The following is a 5748-nucleotide window of genomic DNA, read 5'->3' on the forward strand; positions in this document are numbered from 1 at the left end:
TGTCAGTGCCTGTCTTGAGATGTCCACCTTTTCAGCTATGAGTCTTCATCCAGGCTGCTCTGTAATTTTGTAGAAGATTAATAGGTTCCAGCCCTAGGATTTAATTCATTGTGACTGTACTTGCCAAACATGCTCAAAGCCCTATGTTTCACCCTAGCCCTCTGTGCTTTAGAGAAAGAAAATAAAGAACCACATTGCAGTTGAAGTTTCTCCTCCAACAAAAGGAGAGCCTGCATAGGGCCTTTAAGTACCTCTAAGCCCCAGCTTCCCCACAGCTCCCTCCTTCAATTCCATGATTGGTGTGTTTTCATTACTGCTCACTTTCTTCCTTGTGTGCAAAGAATGTGCACCATGTCAGTAAAGTGTGTGTGTGTGTGTAGTCCCTAGTGAAAACTGTCGAGGTGCATGCAGACTCATGCTACTGCTGTCTCATGGCACCTTGCAGGGAGCACTGAAATCGTGGGCTACTTTAATACAACCTAAACCGGGTGTGCATGGTTTTCAGTAAGATTTTGACGTCATCACCGCTACAGAGAGCAGAAAAGGCTTCAGTAGTTACATGGATGTGATCAATCAGTGTTAGTGTGTGCATTCAATAAAATATCCATTTTTGACTAAGGTAGATGCTTCTGTGTTTTGTGGGGTGACCCACTGTCAATGTCTAGTGAATTGGGGGCCCTGGGTATGGTTGCATACCCCCAGGACACAGGGGGTGCAGAGCAAAGGCAGAAGCAACTGCACACAGTTGCAAGCTTTATTAATCCCTATGTAGCTGGGAATATGAATAACTACAATTTTCATTTTGTCAAGATACCATAAGATCATTATTCCCAGGATACCAGGAACAACTGAGGGAAGACTAAACAAAGAAATACGAATAAACAAAGGCTTCTTCTCAAAATATTCATATAACAAATCACCTATCTTATTATAATCAAAATATACTCACCATTACCGAGAGAGCGTTAGAACCACTTCCACAGAAACAGGACACAGAAGAAGATAGCTTAAGGCCAAGTGAGGAAAACATTTTCTTCTCCAGGGTGGAATTCCAGCCCCTACTTGTATCTGTCACCAGGCCTTTCTTGACCCTGCCTGGGAGCTGCATCTCTATGTCTTAACAATTCCTCCTTTTTTCTTTTGTTTTAAAAGAAACACTTTCCATAACATAGCAAAAGTCTTTGTAGGGGTTTAATCATGTATAAAAATAAAGCAACATAATACATAATGTACATAAGATTATGGCAAAACTAGCTCCACCCAAGCTATGGAAAATCCTTTGAAGCCAAGCCTTGGGATCTAATCCTGTCAATTGATCATCCAATAATTTAGCTATTTACATAGGGGTAGTATCTTCTAGCTGTTTACCAAAAGACATTCGAGCATCGTATTTCAAGGCATTAATTACTTTTGTAGCACTTTCATTACCTTCCAAATGGGCTTGAATTAACTTCCAATCATGTTCTGTATCATTATCCATATATTTATTAACACAAAAGTAGTAGGATTTCAATCATATCTTAAATCCTCATATTTTTCAATAAATAACTTCTTTCGACCCAACCATTCTACTGTTTGTTTTGAAACATCTACTTGATGTTGAAGTCTAGTATCAGTTTTAGTTTGCTCTATCCATAACTCATGTGAATCTTTATGCCAGTCTTCAACAAAATGCTTTGTCTCAATAGATGTTTTTAATGCTATGCTGGAAATGGCTGCCAAAGTAGCAACAGAAATAAGACTTAAAATAGTAGGTACAAACTCCAATAATTCTTTTACTGTTCCTCAGCAGATTATTAAAAAAATCAATAATCATATAATTAAGAGGATCTTGAGACCAATGATGTCTCAAATTAACAGGCATCCATACATATATTTTTTGCTGAATATCATAATAGAATATTGATTTATATTAAACTAAATAGATGAATTAATACATGAATACTAATGACAATTAGTACAAGCAAATCCATTAGCAAAATTAAATCTACCTATTAAAAAGAAATATGGCATAGGAATACAAGTAGTAACCTTTTCTTTCTTAAATGTTGTAAAATTATACTGAGAGGGAGATTGAGTGTCCCAGAAAAGCTTCCATTAGCAAGCACAGCTTCTTTTAATGCAGTGACAGTCTTCCACAAATGAGCTTGAAACACAGTAGGATCTTCCACAGAGGCCAGTCGAACATCAGCAATGCCTCCATCTCCACACTCCATCAGCAAGCATCCATTAAGGCGTTCATTCTCCTCTCAGTTCATCCTGGTAACATTTGACAAATCACAAGTGGTAACATTCCATTCTGAACATGTATTAATAATTGGCCATAAGGACCCCAATTTATTCATTTATCTTGAATAATTTTTCGAAACATGCCAGGGCAGTATTTCCAATTGCATGGGAGATATTTTAAGCCTACATAAGTAAACCAAGCACAAATAGGATATACTGGCTCGCTAACAAATGTAATGTTATTCCAATTTTGGTTATAGACCAAGCTGTCAATCCTGGAGACTGTAACAATTTTTCCTGGTAATCGCCAGTTTTAATAACCCATTTGTAGGCCTGGTCTCTTTCCTAAACACAAAGGCATCTTTAATCCAGCATAAGGAAAATTATACAAAGCTCCATCACGTCTATTCAAAAGGTCAAATTATTCCAAAGAGATGACAAAATGCTTGGGGTGGTGTATAAAACCACATCTGTTTCCCCGCCAAGTAGCAGGTTCAAATAAAGGTGGACAAGGAATATAAGCCTGATAACTCGCATTGGCCACAACAGAAGAAACCGTGAGTAAAGCACACACTGCTAACAATACGTGCTCAGCAGTAAAGGACTTTCCTGTAGGAGACAACATAGTTTTCCTTTCAGTGCTTAATCGCCTCACCTAGGTAATGGGGTTGTCACTGCATCGATCCTTCTCCGTTGTCGTTTGGCGACACTAAGAGAAGCCAGGGCCTCAGTAATGGAGGACACCTCCTTCATCTCCGGAGAACATCCATCAGGAGAGAATGTAGCTGGTTTAACTGGATTCTTCTGAGGGTAGGGAGCAGTTCTTATCATTCTGTGCTTGGATCCGTCTCCTGGGTAACCAGAATTGTCCCCCATCCTGTAAGGAGACAAAATCCTCTCCCCTACATACAGTAAAGTCCCTTCCTGTCATTCAGCATCTCGGGCAATTTTTATCCATATTGTCTGTTCCATGCCTTCAGGGAGAAGTCCAATAAAGTGTCTATCTGCTCTGCATATAACTTCACCTTGTGGTAAATTAAGAAGAGTAATAAAAAATAATGCTTATGCCAATATTACTCTGGGACTGGTATGCCAACTCCATTCAGGCTGTGTAAGGTCATCTCTTTTCCTCCTTTTTAATTTTATAATTTGTCATTTCAGGGTATGGTGAACTCTTTCAACAAAAGCTTGTCCTTGTGGATGGCATTCTATACCAGTAATATGTACAATATGATATCATTGACAAAATGGTTTTTTTTTTTTGCTCTGATTGGTATTTTATTTCTCCTTTACAAGTTCCACATAATAGACAAAGGCTTTTTGATAACATTGTTATCTTTGCTGGAAATGATCATATAATCATTTTAAAAAGCACAAATGTGCACATACAGGACTGAGGTTTCTGCAGCCTGTAAACACCTCTGTGGGTTTAACAAGGAAAAAAAGCAATATACTGACAATTCAACTGTAACTCTTAGAAAAACACCGGTTTCCTTACCAATCACGAGTGTCCTGTACAGGGACCTATCATCCCAGATGGCAATGAGTTCAAGCCTAGGGCAGCCAGGAGCAGCTCCCCATACCGGGTCAGAAGACCCTCCCCACCCAGCACTTCTTCCAAGTGCTCCTTAACCTCATCACAGGTGACAGCAGTCACCCCAAGAGAGGACAGAGCAGCAGACACAGTGGTGGTGGTTCCCAAGTGTTGTATGCGGCATTTCACATCCAGCGTCTCAGGAACGTGTCCATGCAAGCATGCGTACCATTCTTTAGACTGCTCCCCTCATTTCTTGAGTGAGGGGACCAGGCCTTCCTAATTCACTTTTGGTGCCTGGAATAACAAAATATTTCACCAGAAGGGGTGCAAGCAGTGCTATCTGATAAGAATACGAAGAAGGAAAAAGCAGATATCTTAAAGAAAACGTGTGTTCTACTCACACTAAAATGTCAGACCAATGCACAATATACTGCAAAGCTGTAACACAATACGGCCAAACACAATGTTCAAATATTGAACTGTTCAAGCATGTGAAGATCATCTTCTGAAAGACAAACTGGGTTCTTATTTTGTAGCTACCTTTGTGTAACTTCAACTGCTGTCCCTCAACAAGGTCTGACACTGTCTTGGTACTTGTTTGGAAGTTGGATGAGACAATGTAAGCTCAACAGTCAACTCCCGGGATCTCCCAGCGCTCATTTTCAGCATTCATCCGAGGACTGGGCATCATCTTCATCCCTCACTTCTCGGTATCTCCCTGAAGACTCCCCTTCTGGATTGTAGCTCTGCATTGTAATATTCAGTCTCTCAGCTAGTTTCTGTGCTGCGAGCTTTGCCCGCATCTTCTCATAATTCTGCTTCTGCTCTTTCTGCAAAGCCAGTGACTCTTCTATGGAGAGCAGCTGTGCAGGCAGGGGGTGGAGCAGAAGAAGGTGAGCTGCTGTGACATCATCAAGATGCTGCCTAGCCCTGCATAGCTGCTCTTCTGAGGAAGCAGGAGACTGAACCCTCTGACAATGACTTGGTGAGTCACTCTGTTGTGTGGGTAACACATTGGTCTTAAACTTATGAGGAGGGGGCACTGGGTTTCTAGCTCGCATTTCTATCACTGTCATGTAATGAGGCTTCTTAGGAGTCTCACTCTGCAGTTCTGGAAAGTTCTCAGTGCTGGTGTTTTCTTCTGAGGGTTCAGTCTGGTCTGCAGTTGTGATCTTTTGCAATTTAGTGATAAACAGACTGTCGACGCTGCTGGAAACCTCTTCCACTTGACTTGAATGCTGGGGGAGTTGTTCATTAACTTAAGATGGGGGAGCCTGGGCTGTGATGCGGACAGACGGGCTGGTACTCACTGTGCAGCCAGTCTCCAAAGTCTCTTCATTGCCTTTGTGAGTGAGCTGTGTAGGTCCCTGAGTTTCTGAGGTTGTTTTAGATGATTCAATGTCTACTGACGAACATTCAGGAACTAATGATGAAGTATCAAGCATCAGGTCAGAATTCTGGGCCTTGTCTATGTCGGTATCAACTCTTGTGGTTGCTTTATGCCTTAGCTTACAGTCAACACTAACAGGATGAAGTAGTTCAGTTCTCCCTCTGACCTCTTCACTTTCTGAAATGGCAGCTTTCAGTTTGGCAGTGGTGTCTGAGATCTTTTTACCTTTGTCGGGCAATTTGCAAATGAATTTTTCTTTGCTCAAAAGTCTCTCCTGGCGCCTCAACCTCTCCCGCAGCTCCGCCAAACTCTGCCGCCCCACGTCCTCAGGAACTGGGGGCTCGAAGCCTCAGGGCAGGGAGCACATTGTGCATGGGCTGAGGCTGGCCCCGCAGGCAGGGTTCCCCAGCAGGGCCCATGGTGGTCGCAGGCTTCGTGGGGGCCGCAACTCTGGAGCACGTGCAGGAGTCGCCATTTTCCTGGAAGAGCCGACAAAATTGTTTAAATTGATAAGAAATATATGTTGGTCCATAATCAGTTTTAATTTTAGAAGGCGGTCCCATAACAGCAGAAGTTTCCAATAGATGCTGTA

The 5748-nt window shown here is 41.8% G+C and overlaps 1 pseudogene; it reads right to left on the reverse strand.

Annotated features, from left to right (window-relative positions):
- Positions 1-4264: 4264 nt before the first annotated feature.
- Positions 4265-5523, reverse strand: LOC134483500 (DNA-directed RNA polymerase II subunit GRINL1A-like; annotated as a pseudogene).
- Positions 5524-5748: the final 225 nt, after the last annotated feature.

The sequence above is a fragment of the Rattus norvegicus genome, chromosome 19 (genome assembly GCF_036323735.1).
Source record: "Rattus norvegicus strain BN/NHsdMcwi chromosome 19, GRCr8, whole genome shotgun sequence".
Classification (NCBI taxonomy): domain Eukaryota; kingdom Metazoa; phylum Chordata; class Mammalia; order Rodentia; family Muridae; genus Rattus; species Rattus norvegicus.